Source organism: Elephas maximus, chromosome 3, assembly GCF_024166365.1.
Source record: "Elephas maximus indicus isolate mEleMax1 chromosome 3, mEleMax1 primary haplotype, whole genome shotgun sequence".
Classification (NCBI taxonomy): Eukaryota; Metazoa; Chordata; class Mammalia; order Proboscidea; family Elephantidae; genus Elephas; species Elephas maximus.
This window is the reverse complement of record NC_064821.1, coordinates 37,075,851-37,095,732: the sequence shown is the minus strand read 5'-3', so window position 1 is coordinate 37,095,732 and position 19,882 is coordinate 37,075,851.

Genomic DNA, 19,882 nt, shown 5'->3' with positions numbered 1-19,882 from the left:
CCATGAATCAAACTCAGGTCTTTCACGTTGAAGAGGAGATTTCTACCGCTGAGCCACCATTGCCTGTGAATAATAACCACCTGTGGTTTCGACCTCTGCACCCATGTCATGCAGGCAGCCCTGGGGGTCAAAGGTAAGATTCAGCCTCCAGATGACTTGATGTTGATGCACAAAAATGAAGCATCAATTAGAAAATGTATTTCGTGAGCAGGAGGCATTGTGTGGATTGATCAAGTAGCAAAATGCTTCTCCCACCTCTTTGTACCCGACAGCTCTAGACCCAGTGTCAATTGGTTGGTTATTAAGGTGCCAGCCCCTGCACTAGACTCAAAGTAGGACAATGACTATGACAAAGACAGCTTCCCCCGAAGAGGCACCACGCTGATAGGGAAGGAGGCAAGAGGATAGCTGTACCCATTGCAGATGCTTTACTTGGGTGGGGTCAGCCATCAGGTGGAGCCTGGGAGACCCCGGAGTTCCTTCCCAAGAACTTGGGCATGGGCGGGGGCTTCCTCAATGGCAGGACCGAGTGAGCTTTGGTGACATGGCCAAGGATTCACAAGGGACTGCTGGGAAGTGCCCCCGACCAACCCACTGGGCTGCTGTCATCCTGCCTGGCTTCCAGCCAACCACCAGAAGGCTAAGTGCTTTCAAGCATCTTAACCACTAAAAAACCCACTGCCATCGGGTCGATTCTGACTCACAGCGACCCTATAGGACAGAGTAGATACTGCCGGATAGAGTTTCCAAAGAGTGCCTGGTGGATTCGAACTGCTGACTGCTTGGTTAGCAGCCGTAGCACTTAAACCACTATGCCACCAGGGTTTCCCCAAGCATCTTTATATGCCCAAGTAAATCAGCAAGAACAAGGAACAGAGTGGGTAACATTCAGCAGACCACAAGGAGGACACAGCGGTGTCTGGGAAGCCGGGCTTGCTGGTCATTATGGAAGCTGGAGTGAGTCCTCAGGTTCAAACGGTGACTGAGGCATGCCCTTTCACTTTCTGTATTAGGAAATGTCCCTCATTGGATGTGGTGCCCATACATCAAACCCAAACCTGTTGCCTTCATGTCGATTCTGCCTTATGGCAAACCTATGTGTTACAGAAAAGAACTGTGCTCCATGGGGTTTTCTTTACAGAGACAGATCACCAGGCCTTTCTTCCACAGTGCTGCTGGGCGGGTTGATCCACCAACCTGTTGGTTAGTAGTCAAGCGCAAGTCTTTTGCAACACCCAGAAACTCATGCATGCACGCAATGAAACGTTATTTGGCCATAGAAGGAATGAAGTCCCAAGACCCACCACAAGGCTGGACAAAAGCATGGTCAGAGCTGGCAATAGGGGCATCATATGCAGACCATGTTATGGGCCCAGGGACTGAGTAGGGCACAGAGATGAAGAGGCTGGAGCCAGGGAAGGATAAGTGTAGCTCAGATGGGCTAAGACAGTCGGAATGGGTGCTGGCCCATGGCCAGAGCAGAGGAGGAGGCAGGGAGCTGGGCTGAATTCTGCCAGAGGCCAAGGTGGAGCAGGAGGGAGGCTGCAGGCAGCCAAGAGGAGGTCTATTGTCCACTGTCCCTGAGGCTGTGCAGGGAGGTGTCCAGGAAGCCAGGGATAGCAGTCAGCCAGAGTCAGAGAATGGGCTCACTCCTACAGAAGGCCCCTTGGCCAGGTTCCAACCAAGAGGGGCAGAGGTTCTAGAGCAAACAGCAGAGAAAAAGGGACGCCTCCTGCCAGACAGCAGCCTGTCGTCACCAGAGAGGGTGCCAGATGGCAGGACCATCGGACAAGATCTTAAGACATACTGGCTTAGGCCTGGAATTCGTGGTCTGCAGATGTATTTGCTTGCATGCTCCCTAAAATAATTTTGTAAAAACTAGGTAGTTGTGGCAACAAGCACATGAAAAGATGCTGGACGTCACTGGTCATCAGGGAAATACAAATCATAACCACAGCTAGACACCACTTCACATCCAAAAGGAAAAGACCAAGCATTGGTGAGAATGTGGGAAAATTGGAACCCTCACATGTTGCTGGAAGGAATGACAAATGGTACAGCTGCTGGGGAAAACAGTTTGGCAGTTCCTCAAAGAATTAAACATAGAATTACCGTATGACTCAGCAATTCCACTCCTAATTACTCAAGAGAAATGAAAGCAGGAACTCTAGCAGACACACGTACACCAATGTTTATAGCAGTAGTGTTCACAATAGCCAAAAAGCGGAAATAACCCAAGTGTCCATTTTCCAGGCATGGACCAGTAACGTGAAAATTGTCTCCAAAAATAGAGGGTGCCAAGAGACCAAAGAAAGAGATAGGCAGCTCCAGGGTGGCAGCAAAGGAGTTTATTAGGGAGACTTACAGACAAAGCAAGTCCTAGGTGGCCACAGGACCAAAGCAGATCTCTGTGCCCCTCAGTGGGAGGGCAGAGGTTTTATAGCAGTGGTGGGCAATAGTGGCTACAAGCCAGGGACCTGCATAAGAATGCAAACTATAGTGAACTAGCAGACCACATGACCGTGCTCATGTTCGACCTGGCAATCCCTGTTTCCCCTTCAATCCACCCCTCAAGGCAGGCTCTTACAATCTGGCACGTTCTCCCTCTCGTGCCACAGTATGAGAGACCCCTTTCCCCAACCTGCTGGGAAAAGATAGAGACGTGGGGTTGGTCAGGTGCCATATGGTGCCCACACACGTGCAGGAGACAGAGGAGGTTACTTTGTGCCCCGACAGAGTAAAGTCTTCTCCAATAAGAAGTAGGAACCGGGAGAGAGATGGCAACCCAATTCCCAGCCTCCTTGTCAAAGAATGCTCTGGGCTCAAAGCTCTTAGAATGCTCTTAGACAGCCTGGATGGGAGGCACAGAGGCAGATCATTCCCCCAACAGTCCACCGCTCAACTCCCATCAGGGTGCCAGAAAACGAAGCAAAACACTACCAAGTTCTGGTATTCCCATCATCCCTATTGGACACTAAGCTGCATGTTCATGGTTTGGTGCATAACTCTGGCGGATGTTACATCTGTGCAGCGTCTGAGGCAGCTTTTAAGGAAGGCTATCAGAAAGGTGTTTGTCTGTGTTTTATCGACTATGCTAGGGCATTGAATTATGTGGATCGTAACAAATTATGGACAACATTTCGAAGAATGGGAATTCCAGAACACTTAATTGTGCTCATGTGGAAACTGTACATAGAACAAGAGGCAGTCATTCAAACAGAACAAGAGGCTAGTGTATGGTTTAAAATCAGGAAAGGAGTGTGTCAGGGTTGTATTCTTTAACCATATTTATGCAATCTATATGCTGATCATATAATCCAAGAGGCTGGGCTATATGAAGAAGAATGAGCCATCAGGATTGGAGGAAGACTCATTAGCAACCTTTGATATGCAGATGGTACAACCTTGCATGCTGAAAGTGAAGAGGACTTCAAGCACTTACTGGTGAAGATCAAAGACTACAGCCTTCAGCATGGATTGTACCTCAACATAAAACAAAAATCCTCACAACTGGACCAATAAGCAACATCATGATAAATGGAGAAAAGACTGAAGTTGTCAAGGATTTCATTTTACTTGGATCCACAATCAACACGCATGGAAGCAGCAGTTAAGAAATCAAAAGATGCATTGCACTGGGCAAACCTGCTGCAAAAGACCTCTTTAAAGTATTAAAAAGCAAAGATGTCACTTTAAGGACTAAGATGTGCCTGTTTCAAGCCATGGTATTTTCAATTGCCTTATATGCATGTGAAAGCTGGACAATGACTAAGGAAGATGGAAGAATTGATGCCTTTGAATTATGGTGTTGGTGAAGAATATTGAGTATGCCATGGACTGCCAGAAGAACAAACGGATCTGTCTTTGAAGAGGTACAACCAGAGTGCTCCTTGGAAGCAAGGATGGCAAAACATATTTTGGACATGTTATCAGGAGGGACCAGTCCCTGGAGAATGACATCATGCTTGGTAAAGTAGAGGGTCAGCGAAAAAGAGGAAGCCCCTCAGCGAGATGGATTGACACAGTGGCTGCAACAATGGGCTCAAGCATAACAAGCATTGTGAGGATGGCACAGGACCAGGCACTGTTTCATTCTGTCATACATAAGGTCACTATGAGTCAGAACATACTCGACAGCACCTAGCAACAACAACAACATTACATATTAATAATTTTAAGTTTATATGTTACAAAGTATCACCTAAGGGCACTCATGTTTGGCCTAGCAAAGCCCGTTTCCCCTTCATTCATCAACAGATGGATAGGTAAACACAATGTTGTCCACCCATACTCACAAAGAGAAAAGAAGCTCTGATACATGCTGCAACATGGATGAGCCTTGAAAACATTATACTCAGTGAAAGAAGCCCGACACTAAAGAGCACATATTGTATGATCCCATTTACATAAAATATCCAGAACAGGCAAATCATACAGGCAGAAAGTAGATTAGTAGTTGCCTAGGGTTTGGGGGGCAACTTGTCAGCGGTTAAAAACAACAGGGCTTGGGAGAGGGGGAACAGGGAGTGACTGCTAATGGTCACGAGGTCTCCCTTTGGGATGATGAGAATGTTCTGGAATTAGATAGAGGTGGTGGTTGCACAACATCATGAATATACTAAACGTCACTGAGTTGTTCACTTTAAAATGCTTAAGGTGATCAAATTATGTTATGTGAATTTTACCACCAAAAAATAAAAAACCAACCCAGGCTCTGACCTACTGATCTCATGGTCTGGAGCAGTGACAGGTGATACGAAATGACATTTAAGTAGCTACAATGTGCAGAGGGCCGCAGGGACATGCAGGGAGTTAGGGGGTCTGAGGAGGGCCCTGAGTTTGGGGGCGGGAGAGTGTGGAGTGGGAGAGGTAGTGGTTGGGGTCTGCAGGGCTTAGGCATCCCCAGCATAGCAGTCACCTGGCACTTCCTGAGCCCTCGCCCCCTTCTCCCTGCCCCTTCTGAGTAGGTGCAGGTAAGAGCACAGGCTGCTCTGAGGGGCCACGTGACCTACCCCTGGACACACAGCCAGGGGGAGCATGAAGGAATAAGCCTCAGTTTCTCACTGAAAGGGACAGGGAGAGGGGCTCCCCTGTCTACTGTGTACCTGGGACCTCAGTGCCACCCTGCAGATGCCACAGTGGCAAGGTTATGTGGCCTTACTCAGAGGGTTGGCTGCTATCCAGTGCCAGCTGCCTACCCAGCATCCCATCTCTGTGTTTCTCTATTTCAGCCCAAGGGAGCCCCCTACAAATACACCTATAGCACCTTCCTGTGTCCCAGTGGTGAGCCCTGCCCTTCCCCCAACCTGCCTCACTCCCATCTCGCCCCGCTCCAGCCCCACCTGTGCCCCCTACTCTATCCCTGCCCAACACCCCACTCCATTCCCATCCCTCCACCACTGTATAGAGGACAGGTTAGTGGTTGCTAGAGGGTAGGGATGGGGTGGAAGATAGGGGGGAGGGACATGGATTTGGGATCTTTGTGGTGTTGGAACCGTTCAGTATGTACTGTGATGGTAGACACGTGTAATAAATTTGTATACAACTTACACACAAACACACACAAATAAAACTGGGGAAATCTGAATAAGATCAGTGGATTGTAACAATACGGATACCCTGGTTGTGATATCGTCCTGTAGTTTTACAAGATATTACTGTTGGGGGAAACTGGACAAAGGGTACACGAGATCTCTTATTTTTATTTATTATTTCTTATCTACAATGATCTGATTAATATTTTTGATTAAAAAAATTTAAAACAATACATAAGTATTAGAGAAAATTTGAAAAGATAGAAAGGAGAAAATTTCCTCTCATTACAACACAGAAATGACCTCTTTTGACACCTCGTTGTATTTGCTTTCACAGTGTTGATGATTGTTTTAGCATAGCTGTGAGCTCATGGCCTATATATTTTATATCCTGCCTTTTTCATTTAAGGCATCCAAAGTACTTTTCCTTGGTACTGCCAAGTATTCATTCACAGCACTTCCAAACAGTTTCAGTATGTTCCATCAAATGATTGCTCCATAATTTGACCTTTTTTCTATTGTTGGACATCCATTTAATGTTTCTAGTTTTTTGATATACTAATTAACACTAGGATGAATATCTTTGTATTCAAAGTAGAGCCAGTAACATTTTTTAACATGATTATTATGGTATAACTGACCTACAATGCATTGCATATATCTTAATTGTGCAATTTGATAAGCGGGGACATATGTGTACATCTAGGAAACCAACACCCCAGTTAAGGTAGCAAACATTTCCATCACCCCCAAAAGTCACACTCCTTTGTAACCCCTTCCCCCTGCCCACCCTTGACCCTAGGCAAACACTGATCTCCTTTCTGTCTTATAGTTTGTACTGTCTAGAAATTTATATACATGGAATCATTCTAGGCCCCATTGCCATCGAGTCGATTCTGACTCACAGTGACACTGTAGGACAAAGCAGAACTGCCCCTTATGGTTTCCAAGGCTGTAATCTTTATGGAAGCAGACTGGCACATTTTCCTTTGTGGAGCGGCTGGTGGGTTCCAACCGCTGACCTTCCAGTTAGCAGCCAAGTGCTTTACCCACAGTATCACCAGGGCCCCTTTATGGAATCATAAAGTATGTAGTTATTTTATCTACTTTCTTTGGCTCAGCACAATAATTATGAAATTCATCCATGAAATGTGTATTAATAATTCATTCCTTTTAAAGCTGAGTAGTATTTCATTGAATGGCTGGCTATATAAAATTTTGTGTATCCACTCACCTGTTGGCGAACATTTGGCCTGTTTCGAATTTGGGACGATTTCAAATAAAGCTGCTACAAGCATTTATGTACAATGTACAAATCTTTGTACAGATAAAACGCTTTCCTTTCTCTTGGGTGATGACCTAGGGGTTGTTGTGGTTAGGTGCCGTAGAGTCGTCTCTGACTCATAGAGATCCTGTACACAACAGAATGAAACACTGCCTGGTCGGTCCTGAGCCATCCTCTCAATTGTTATGCTTGAGCCCATTGTTGCAGTCACTGTGTTAATCCACCTCGTTGAGGGTCTTCCTCTTTTCTGCTGACCCTGTACTTTATCAAGCATGATGTCCTTCTCCAGGGGCTGGTCCCTCCAGTCAACAAGTCAAAAGCATGTGAGACACAGTCTCACCATCCTTGCTTCCAAGGAGCACTCTGGTTGTACGTCCTCCAAGACAGATGTGTTCATTCTTTTGGCATTCCATGGTATATTCAGTATTCTTCTCCAACACCACAATTCAAAAGCATCAATTCTTCCTCGGTCTTCCTTATCCATTGTCTAGCTTTTGCACGCATATGAGGCGACTGAAAACACCATGGTTGGGTCAGGCGCACCTTAGTCCTCAAGGTGACATCTTTGCTTAACACTTTAAAGAGATCTCTTTCAGCCCATTTGCCCAGTGAAATGACTCTTGATTTCTTGACTGCTGCTTCCATGGGTGTTGATTATGGATTCAAGTAAAATGAAACCCTTGACAATGTCAATCGTTTCTCTGTTTATCATGATGTTGCTCATTGGTCCAGTTGTGAGGATTTTTGTTTCCTTTATGTTGATGTGCAATCTGTACTGAAGGCTGTGGTCTTTGATCTTCAACAATAAGTGCTTCAAGTCCTCTTTACTCTCTGCAAGCAAGGTTGTGTCATCTGCATAACACATGTTGTAAATGAGTCTTCCTCCAGTCCTGATGCCCTGATCTTCATAAAGTCCAGCTTCTTGGATTGTTTGCTCAGCATACAGATTGAATAAGTATGGTGAAAGGATACAACCCTGACACACACCTTTCTTGACTTTAAACCATGCACTATCCCCCATGCAGGGTGCTGGTTCCTGCTGGGTTAGGTCTGGCAACTCCTTGCTGCTTCTGAACCGTCTCTCCCTCCCTCCCTCTGCCGCTCAGCCCCATTCCTCAACTTTGCCTTTGATGTTCAGGTCTCCTAGATTGTCATATATAATCAATTCACTTGTTTTTTCAGGCCTTTGTTGTAAGAGGGACCATAGGAAGTGTCTGACTACTCCACCATCTGGGCCCCGCCTCCTGGTTCACCTTTCTTGGGAATAGGCATAAATATGGATCTCTTCCAGTTGGTTGGCCAGATAGCTGTCTTCCAAATGTCTTCACATAGATGAGTAAGCACTTCCAGTGCTGTATCCATTTGTTGAAACATCTCAGTTGGTATTCCCTCAATTCCTGCCTTTTTTTTTTTTGCCAGTGCCTTCAGTGCAGCTTGGTCTTCTTCCTTCAGTACCATTGGTTCCTGATCATATGCTACCTCCTGAAATGGTTGAACATCAACCAATTCTTTTTGGTATAGTGACTCTGTGTATTCCTTCCATCTTCTTTTGATGCTTCCTGTGTCATTTAATATTCTCCCTGTGGAATCCTTCAGTATTGCAAGTTGAGGCTTGAATTTTTTCTTCAGTTCTTTCCGTTTGAGAAATGCTGAGCGTGTTCTTCCCTTTTGGTTTTCCATCTCCAGCTCTTTGCACGTCATCATAATACTTTACTTTGTCTTCTCAAGCCGCCCTTTGAAATCCTCTCTTCAATTCTTTAACTTCATCATTTTTTTCCTTTTCCTTTAGCTATTCTGTGTTCAAGAGGAAGTTTCAGAGTTTCTTCTGACATTAGGTTAGGTCTTTTCCTTCTCTCCTGACTTTTTTAATGATCTCTTGCTTTCTTCTTGTATGATATCCTTGATGTCATCCCACAGATTGTCTGGTCTTTGGTCATTAGTGTTCAACGTGTCAAATCTATTCTTGAGATGGTCTCTAAATTCAGATGGGATATACTCAAGGTTGTACTTTGGCTCTCATGGGCTTGTTCTAATTTTCTTTAGTTTCAACTTGAAATTGCATGTGAGCAAATCATGGTCTCTTCTGTAGTCAGCCCCTGGCCTTGTTCTGACTGATGATATTGAGCTTTTTCATCATCTCTGTCCACAGATGTAGTCAGTTTGTTTCCTGTGTATTCCATCTGGCAAAGTCCATGTGTATAGTCACCGGTTATGTTGGTGAAAAAAAGTTATTTGCAATGAAGACGTCATTGGTCTTGCAAAATTCAATCATGGGATCTTCGGCATCGTTTCTATCACTAAGACCATGTTTTCCAACTACCAATCTGTCTTTGTTTCCAACTTTCACATTCTAATCACCAGTAATTATCAGTGCATCCTGATTGCATGTTTGACCAGTTTCAGACTGCAGAAGTTGGTAAAAATCCTCAATTTTTTCATTTTTGGCCTTAGTAGTTGGTGTATAAACAGGATAGATCCTAGGAGTGGAATGGCCATATAATATGGTAGGTGTAGGTTTAACTTTTTAATGAACTGTCAAACTGCTTTTCAAAGAGGTTGTACCATTTTGCATTTCTGCCAGCAGTGAATGAGAGTCCTGGTTTCTTCCTATTGTCGTCAACACTTGCTGTTGTCGGTCTTTTTAGTTTTAGCCATTCTAATGGGTGTCTAGTAGTATCTCATTGTGGTTTTAATTTACATTTCCATAATGACGAATAACACTGAATATCTCTTCGTGTGCTTTTTTTTTTACATTTGTGTGTCTTCTTTGGTGAAGAGTCTATTCAGATTTTTTGCCCCACTTTTAAATTATTTTTTATTACTGTCTTGAGAGTTTATTATATATTCTGGATATGAGTCTTTTATCAGATACATGCTTCGCAAAGATTTTTTCCTAACCTATGGCTTATGTTTTCATTCCCATAATAGTGTCTTTCAAAGAGCAGAAGTTTTTGGGTTTTTTTATTTTTATTTTCTTTTAGGTGAAAGTTTACAAATCAAAGTCAGTCTCTCACACAAAAACTTATATACGTCTTGCTACATTCTCCCAATTGCTCTCACCCTAATGAGATAGCCTGCTCCCTCCCTTCACTCTCTCTTTTCATGTCCCTTTCGCCAGCTTCTAACCCCCTCTACCCTCTCATCTGCCCTCCAGGGAGGAGATGCCAACATAGTCTCAAGTGTCCACCTGATCCAAGAAGCTCACTGCTCACCAGCATTCCTTTCCAACCCATTGTCCAGACCAATCCCTGTCTGAAGAGTTGGCTTTAGGAATGGTTCCTGACCTAGGCCAACAGAAGGTCCGGTGGCCATGACCACCGGGGTCCTTCTAGTCTCAGTCAGACCATTAAGTCTGGTCTTTTTACGAGAATTTGGGGTCTGCATCCCACTGCTCTCCTGCTCCCTCAGGGGTTCTCTGTTGTGTTCCCTGTAAGGCAGTCATCGGTTAGAGCTGGGCACCATCTAGCTCTTCTGGTCTCAGGCTGATGTAGTCTCTGGTTTATGTGGCCCTTTCTGTCTCTTGGGCTCGTAATTACCTTGTGTCTTTGATGTTCTTCATTCTCCTTTGATCTAGGTGGGTTGAAACCAATTGAGGCATCTTAGATGGCTGCTTGCCAGAGTTTAAGACCCCATACACCTCTCTCCAAGGTGGGAAGGGCAGAAGTTTTTAATCTCGATAAAGTCCAGTTTATCAATTTTCACTTTTATGGATTATGCTTTTATTGTCATATCTAAGAAACTTTTGCCAAACCCTGTTTTCTTCTGGAAGTTTCACAGTTTTAGGCTTTACATTTAGGACTATGAGCTATTTTGAGCTAATTTTTGCATATAGTGCAAAGTGTGTATCAAAGTCTTTCCTGCATACAGATAGCCAAGGTTCCAGGACCATTTATTGAAAAGACTTTCCTTCACCCATTGTCATGTATTGAATTGTGTCCCTCCCCCCCCAAAATATGTGTCAAATTGGCTAGGCTATGATTCCCAGTATTGCGTGGTTGTCCTCCATTTTGTGATTGTAATTTTATGTTGAGAGGCTTAGGGTGGGATTGTAACACCATCCTTACTCAGGTCACCTCCCTGATCCAAGGTAAAGGGAGTTTATCTCTCAAGAGATAAAAGGGAAGGGAAGCAAGCAGAGAGTGGGGGACCTCATACCACCAAGAAGGCAGCACCAGGAGCAGAACATGTCCTTTGAACACCAGATCCCTGCACCTGAAAAGCTCCTCGACTAGGGGAAGATTGAGGACAAGACCTTCCTCCAGAGCCGACAGAGTGAGAAAGCCTTCCCGGGGAAGTCAACACCTTGAATTTTGATTTATAACCTACTAGACTGAGAGAAAAAAATTTCTCTTTGTTAAAGCCATCCACTTGTATTTCTGTTATGGCAGCGCTAGATGACTAAAGACACCCATCAATTTGCCTTGTCGCCTTTGTCAAAAAATCAGTTAATCATACACGTGTGGGTCCTTTTCTTGACTCTGTCCTGTCCCATTGATGTATTTGTCTATCTTGATGCCAATACCACACTGTCATGATTACCCTAGCTTTATAGTAAATCTAATATCAAATATGGAGTCCCTGTATGGCTCAGTGGTTTAGAGCCCAGCCGCTAACCAAAAGGTTGGTGGTTTAACCCATCAGCTGCTTCGTGGGAAAAAGATGTGGCAGTTTGCTCTTGTAAAGATTTCAACCTTGGAAACCCTACAGGGCAGCTCTACTCTATCCTGTAGGGTCACTATGAGTTGGAATCAACTAGACGGCAATGGGTTGGGTTTGGTTTGGTTTTGGTATGGCACAAACGGTTAAGTGCTTGACTAATTGTCGAAATGTTGAAGTTCAAACCTCCCAGAGTCGCCTCAGAAGACGGGCCTGATGATCTGTTTCTAAAAGTTCGCAGCCTTGAAAACCGTATGGAGCAGTTCTACATGCACACATGGGGTCACCAAGAGTCAAAATCAAGCTTAACAGCAACTAACAACAACAATATCAGATAGCACGAGTCCTCCTACTTTGCTTTTCTTTATCAAAGTTGCTTTGATTCTTCTAGCTCCTTTGCAGGAGTCCCTGGGTGGTGCAAAAAGGAACACGCTCAGCTGCTACACAAAAGATTTATGGTTCGAGTCCACCACAGCTGCCTTGGAAGAAAGGCCTGGCCATTTACTTCTGAAAAATCAGCCATTGAAAACCCTATGGAGCCCAGTTCTATTCTGACACACATGGGTTGCCACAAGTTGGGGTCAACTCCACGGCAACTATTTTGTTTTTGTTTTGTTTTTTGTCTCTTCCAGCTCCTTTGCATTTTCACATAAATTTTGGAACCAGCTTGTCCATTTCTCCAAAAGAGCCTACTGGGGTTTTCATAGCGATTGCGTCATATCCATAGATCAGTTTGGGGCAAATTAGCACCGTCACAATATTGAGTCTTCTGAGCCACACACACAGTCTCTCTTCATTAGTTCCTCTCAGTTGTGTTTTGCAGTTTACAGCAAAAGGTCTTGCCCATCTTCTTCCAGATTTACCCCTGAGTATTTCATCTTTCTGGTCTTTGGGTGGCGCAAAAGGTTCGTGCTTGACTACTAACCAAAAAGTTGGTGGTTTGAACACACCTAGCAGCACCACATAAAAAAAGTCCTGGTGTTCCGCTTCTGTAAAGATTACAGACAAGAAAACCCTATGGGTCAGTCTCCGCACCTACAAAATTAACCCCACTGTGCCCAGGGAGCCCGATTTGATGAGATTGGACTTCTCAGGCTGCGGCAAAGCTGAGCCCACAGCCCCAGCAGCTGCGCTGGGGTCATGTTCATTGGCCTTCCCTGCTTAGGATGTCACCCGAAGTATGGCTTTCACTACTTAAGAAAAACGAAAGTGAAAAAGCAAAATTCTAACCCCCCTCCCCCTCATGGTAGAGCCTCTTCAGCGCTAAATGCTCAGGGTCTGAATGTTGAGGGGGCTGGTTTCTTTCCCAGTTTGAGGGCCTTTTGCACCTCACGTGAGCTCAGGATCCTGGTGCTCCTGCAAGTCAGAAGTGACCACCTGGGCTGCATGGGGACACCTGGGACCACATCTGGATCAGCCAGGAGGGCCATCATTGGTTAGTGATGTCTGCCAGAGACACAGGAGGGCAGCCATTGATTAGCGATATTTTCCAAGGATGCAGGGGAGCAGTCATTGATTGTCTGATGTCTGTCAGGGTTATGGAAGCCCTGGTGGCATAGTGGTTAAGAGCTACAGCTGCTAACCAAAAGGTCAGCAATTTGAATCCACCAGGTGCTCCTTGTAAACTGTATGGGGCAGTTCTACTCTGTCATATAGGGTCACTCTGAGTTGGAATGGACTCGACAGCAGTAGGTTTGGGTTTTTTTTTTTTTTTTCAGTCAGGGGTACAGGAGGGTCGCCATTGGCTAGTGATGTTTGCCATGAGTGCAGGAGGATGATCATTGGTTAGTGATGTCTGCCAGGGGTGTAGGATGATTATGAATATGCCTGCCAGGGGTGCAGAGGATGGTCATTGATTAGTGATATCTACCAGGGGCACAGGAGGGACAGGAAACACTGGAATACCACGTGTTTGCAGACCTGAAGTAAATATCTGAGGTCTCAGCTTTCCCCAAATGCCAGGGTCTAGTCCCCTGACATTTCTTTTTTGGACCACATGTATTGATGTCTACCCCAGGAGCCAGCCCAAGCCAGGGTTGTCTTCACATCCTCATGACCGACTGATCCTGTCCTTGCAAATGGAGTCACCCACTGGAGTCTGACAGGCTCCTGAGATGTGGCTGAGGACTTGTTCCTGAGCTTCAGTGACATGGCCTCTAAGTCAGGTACTGTACCTGTCTTGGATGCTGCCTTCCCAGGTCCCGGCCCTGGTCTCAAAAGGGTCCATCAGGCCTCTTCCATTTCAGTTGCCTTGGCCAAAGCAGAGATGATAGCCTACACCCTGCTGACCTGTACCCTCCTGGGCAAAGTGGCCACTGCCCCACCAGTGGTGAAGTGTCTGTCCAGGAAGCAGAGCACACCTGGGGGCTTCTCCTTCACCCAGGTAAGCCAGGCTGGGGCCAGGGGGAGGGGCTCCCCAGGACAGGGCCTCAAGGTCACCTTGTTTCACGCTCACTGGGTTCTTCAAGTCCCCTGGGGTGGCACCTTCCACCTACAGCCTCTGAAGACCTGGAGCCCCAGAGAGGGCAGGAGCGTTGTGGGGGGAGGACCCAAAGGACAGACACACTGTCAGCCCCTGCCTCTTGTGGAGACCCCAATATTGTCCCTGGTCCCCAGTTCTGTGGTGTCTGCAGTGGATGTGCTGTTCCGCCTGCGTGTACTCCAGATAGGATGGGGTGGTGCCACATTCTGGCCAGGCTCCTTCCCTGGGCTGATGGCAGCCTCCTCTGTCCCTAGGACACCTGCATGGTGCTGCAGGCCTTGGCTGAGTACGACAGCCTGTCATACACTGGTGGCATCAACCTCATGGTCTCTCTGGCTTCCGCCAACCTGGACTACCACCAGCAGAGCTTCAAGTTTCACAGGGCCAATAAGAAGGTTCTGCAGACAGCAGTGGTGAGTACTCCTGCATCCAGGCCGAGTGGGGGCTCTGACTCAGGGTGGGGGCTGCACTGGTGGCAGAGAGGGCCAGTCAGGCATCACAGCATCTTCTCCCACCAGATCCCCAGCCTCCCCACGGGGTTGGTTGTGAACACCAAGGGTGAGGGCTGTTGCCTGATACAGGTGAGTCTGCAGGAGAGGGTGGCTCAGGGGTCAGTCCCTCCACTCGTGGCATCTGGAACCCAGGGGCCCCTGGGGGCAGCGAGGGCTCCAAGGGCATTGAGGCAGGATGTGTGTGAGAGAGAGAGATCATAGGGTCTATCCACTACCCCCAGCCAGGGATACAGGAGGGTGGTCATCGATCAGTGATGTCTACCAGGGATGCAGGAAGCCAAGTTAGGTGGCTATGTGTCCCCTTTAAGTATAGGGTCTCAGGAGATCCCTCCAGTAAAACCCCCTCGGCCCCAGGTCCCAGATCTCCAGCCATAGCAGACTCCTCCATGGGGATAGCACTTGGCTCTTGGTTATCCTCTCTGCCAGGGCCTGAACTTGGAGTCTCAGCCGGGACCTACCCCATCCCCACCCCTCAGCGCTTCACCTCCCAGGAATTAGGCATGCACCTGACTGGCCAGTAATTAGAGTGCATGTTGGCCTCAGTGACCCTCAAGAGGCTTAGTTTCATGGAAGGTAAAGTGGGAAACCAAAAAACATAGGAGATGGGAGGGGAGTTTTAGAGCCAGAGAGGCTGGGGCTAGAGCCTGAGATGCATAAACATGGAGGATGGTTGCACTCACACTAAGTCCGGCTGTCTCGAGGTTAAATAAAACAATGACAGTTTTGACATTGTCATCAATGTTGTTGTCATCATCACCCTGGATGTCTCCCTTGTTTCCCTCTCCCCGCCCCCCACCCCCCACTCTGCTCCATCCGTCAGGACCCCAGGTCACTCTGCCGTGGTCCTCTCACACCCCCCAGATCGATGTCACCTACAACATGCCTGACCCAGTAGCCGAACCAGCTTTCCAGCTGCTGGTGAGCCTCCAGAAGCCTGAGACTGGAGGCCACCATGGAGATGACGCCCACCCCCACACCCGGATGACAGTGATCCCGTAGCTGGCCAGCATCTCCAGGAGTATGAGATGACGCTGGAGGTATACACCCAGTAAGGCCACCTGCCCAGTGGGCCACACCCCTGGCTCCAGCTTCTCTGGGCAGCAGTTTGGCAAGGACAGAAGGGACCAGAAGGAGCTTGAGGACAGGTTTTGAAGTGAGGGAAGAAAGAGGAAGTGGACGCTGCAGACCCCAGTGACAGTTGGGGCAGATGGGCCAAAGCGGGGATGGCCATTTGTGGCCAAGTGCCTGGCACTGCCCAGCTTTGGTTCTGAGGGCCTCTTCGTTTCCCAGGAGGACCCAGGACTGGCTGAGGCAGGTCCTCAAGAGGGCATGGCTGCTCAGCAGAGGGTGTGGATGGACTCAGAAGATGTTCATTGCCATGGGTGATAATTTGGAAGCCAAAAGGTAGAGGGGGGTGGTTACCACAGCAACTGCATCCCAGTTGGAGCTGCCCAGGCACCAGGCCCTACCTTGACCCTAGACCTCCAACATATGAGGTTCCACGCAAGTTCAAGGCAGGGCTTAGAACTGGTTCTTCCTGGTTCAGTCATGGCCGAGAAAGTGAAACCAGAACATGCTTGAATTTTTAAAATTTGGGTTAACTGGAACAATAACTGGAATAGGAAAAATTAAGGGTTAAAGCTCTGCTAGAAATTTAATCTCCTTCTTAGAAAACAAGGGCAGCACACACGTTGCAAAGCAACCAAATCTCTTGCCCTTCGAACTTTGAGCAGAGTCGTCTGAAACAGCACTACCCTGATCAAAGATGGCCAACCCCGGTGCTTCAGATGTGTGTTGCTCTCCACCGCCAATAGTCCGATCTCATGCGACAGGCTTCTGAAAGGGCTCACTACACCTTTCTTGAGTCTCCCATTCCAGGTCTTCGACCCGTAATTTTTCCCATTCTGGTTATTTTTCTGGATCACCCAAATTTTAACAATTCAGGTCTGTCCTGGTTTTACTTTGTCGGCCATGACTGGACCAGTTCAAACTGGTTCAGAGTCCTCATTCAAGGTCTTCAGTGTGGACAGACACAGGCTGGCCTGAGCCCCTGCGGGTGGGTCAGGGAGCGAGCAGTCCCCCCAACCCACAAGCCATGTTTCCCATGGCACAAATGGGAGTTGGGCAGGGGGTGGGGAAGCATCTGAGCCTGAGCTTCTCCTCCAGGGGTTTAGAGAGGCCCACTGTGTGCCCCCAGATGTTGGCCTGACTGCATCCCTCAACCCCTCCTTGCTCTGTGGCCCACCCATCCCTTCCAGCCCACAGCTTCTCCTTGAATGTGTCCCTTTCACTGTCCTCAGCACGCAGCACAGGGAGGGCCTGATACGTGCTGGACTCCAGAGACCAGCCCAGAAGGGGAAACTTAGGGCAGCACTGAGGAGCTACTTACCTGGAGTCTCCTACCAGGGAGACCCTGGTGGAGCACCTGGGCTCCTGCTGCCTCTTGGAGCCGTGCTCAGAGCAGGGTCATGAGCTGCTTCTCATGTGGGGACACAGTGTAGGGTGAGCGGTGCAGTTGGCCCAGAGTCAAGAGAGCTGGAGAAGGCCCTTTGCCTCTGGCCTCAGTGTTCTGGCTGCAAAATAGGCTGGATGAGGGGGAATGCGAGCTGCTGGGGTGGTGGGGGCCATGAGTGCTGCAAAGAGCCTGGGTGTGGCTTCTGGTCCCCTCACAGAAGGTGGCTGCACACAGTGTCCTCCAGCACGTCCATCCTTGAAGTGCCCTTGCTGTCAGGCTTGTGGGCAGAGGTGGAGAGCCTGGAGCAGGTGAGGTCACACCTCACCTGTAGTGGTTGTTGTTAGGTGCCACAGAGTCGATTCCAACTCATAACGACCCTATAGGACAGGGCAGAACTGCCCCATAGAGTTTCCAAGGAGCACCTGGAGGATTCCAACTGCCAGCCTTTTGGTTAGCAGCTGAGCTCTTAATTACTGCACCAGCGGGGCTCCGCTGCAACTCACCGCAACTGAAACGCTGCCTGGTCCCGAGCCATCTCACGATAGTTGTTATGCTTAAGCCCATTGCTGCAGCCTGTGTCAACCCATCTTGCTGAGGGTCCTCTTTTTCGCTGACCCTGTACTTTACCAAGCATAATGTCCTTCTCCAGGGACTGTCCAAACTGTGGACAGGTCCCTAATTTCAAGCTTTTTGTCAGATTTCTTTGTGGGGCAAAGGTGGTGCTTTGGGACTTGCCCCTGGCAGGGGGAGAGGCAGGGTGGGGTGGGGGCTCTCCAGACAGAAACGCCATTGAGGGCATCAGTAAAAATGCATGAACTTTGGGGACCCTGTGGGGTGCCTGCATCACGCTCACAATCTCAAGAGATGCCTATGTCATGTCCTCGTTCATAGAGGAGAAAAGAGGGGTGAAGAGACAAGGGCTGCCTTGCCGGAGAGCTCAGGTTGGGGAGTGGAGGGAGAAAGGGAAGGAGAAGCAAAGCACCTCTGAGGCGAGGAGGTGGGGGGATCGGGAGGGGGGCAGGAAAGTTCTAGGGGAGGGGCTGGGGCTAGCGTAGAGGCCTACTGGGGAGTGGGCTGCGGGATCAAAGATCTGAAAAGACGTCCCAAGTGGGAGTGGGAGTTGAATGGGGCAAGTGAGGCAGAGCTCAGCAGGGCGCCTCAGGAGCCACAGGGCGGCCAGACCTGGCCCAGGGCTGGATTGGGGCCACAGGAGGGACGGGAGGGGGCACTCTGGGCAGGGACCTCAGGGGCTCTGACCACGTTTCTTCGAGGCCACGCGCGTCTACAACGCCAGCAATCGCAACCCTCTTGTCCGGGAGCTGTGCGCCGGACCCGCATGCAACGAGGTTGAGGGCGCCCCAGGCCCCGGTGAGTCCGCGCGCCCCCATTCCGGGTGACCACGCCTCCGCTCCCGGCTCGGACCCAGGCTCTCCCGGCCCCGCCCCGGGTGATCACCGCCCCCTACCCTGGGCGAGCGCCCCCTCCCACCTGGCCCCGCCTCTCTCCGGGCGCCCATTGCCCGCTCCCCGACCGAGGGTCCGGCAGAGATCCGAAGGGAGAAGAGGAGGTGGCCAGGCAGAGAGAAGGGGACCGCATGGGCAGGAGGACCCGGCACAGTCAAGGACCAGGCTGGGAGGGCAGCGGGGAAGGGGCGGGACCGAGCAGGATGGAGGCGGGCAGAGGGGAAGGGGGGGGCCGAGCCGGAAGGAGGCGGGCAGCGGGGAAGGGGCGGGGCCGAGCCGTGTGTGGGCGGGCAGCGGGGAAGGGGCGGAGCCGAGCCGTGTGTGGGGGGGCAGTGGGGAGGAGACTGGACCCGAGCCGGGTGGAGGTGGGCAGTGGGGGGGAGGGGCCGAGCAGGATGGAGGCGGGTAGCTGGGAGGGGGCGGGGCCGAGCCGTGTGGGGGCGGGCAGTGGGGGAGGGGCGGGCAGTGGGGATGGGGCGGGGCCCAGCATCAGGGCGGGCAATGCGCAGAGGACACTGCCAAGCAGGGTGGAGGCCGGCAGTAGTGTGGCCTTGACTCTTCCTCCTCAACTCAGACTTTCCCGAGACAGCAAGGGCAGGGCTGGCGGTCACCCTTTCTCTTTACTTCCCAAATATTTCGGAATGGAATTTAGGTTGGTTTTCATTTTTTAAAAATGTACATTTCTAATTTAGTAAACCCGTAGCTAGGTAAATATAGGACCTGCGCCGTGCCCCCTCCCCACCCCTCAGGTCTCAGGCCTCCCGGCAACTGTCCCACCGTGACCCCTCCCTATGGGCGGTGGCCCGGCCCCCCCAGGGGCTTCTCACCACCCTTCCTCCTCTGGCGGGGGGTGGAGGCGGCGCCTGGAGGAGTCCCTCCGGGGCCACAGAGGAGAGGGCGGCGATTCCGCGTTGTCAGTGCGCCCGCGACTGCGGCGCCTGCGAGGACCCAGTGTGCGCCTACGACGGCTTCGTCTACGCCGGCCACTGCGCCCTTGGTGAGGATCATCACCACCCTCCTCACCCACCGGTTCCCGCCTGCGTCGCCCCTCCTATCCACCACCGCACCCTCCCCCTCCTCCATCGCCGCCTCCTCTGTCATCGCTCCCTCCTCCTCCATCACAGCCCCCTCCTCTCCCACCACCCCTTCCTCTCCATCGCAGCCCCCTCCTCCGTCACAGCCCCCTCCTTCCGATTTCTGTCCCTTCGTGAACCCCTCACCCCCATCTTGTGACCTCTTACCTCCCATCACTGCTACTCTGGGCCAGCTATCTCTTCCCCCACCCACCTCCAGGTCTTTGGGGAGTTATCACCCAGATCCCCACCCCCAACTCTAAGTCCACCTTCCTTACAACCAACTCCTATAGCACCTATGACTATGACCCAGTCCTCCCCGGGGTGGGGCGCACTTGCAGCAGGCCAAGAGGCTGGGCACAGCCAGTCTCTAGCCGTGGACTGGGACCCTGAGGAGGAGGACAGGTGAGAGCTGGCCGCAT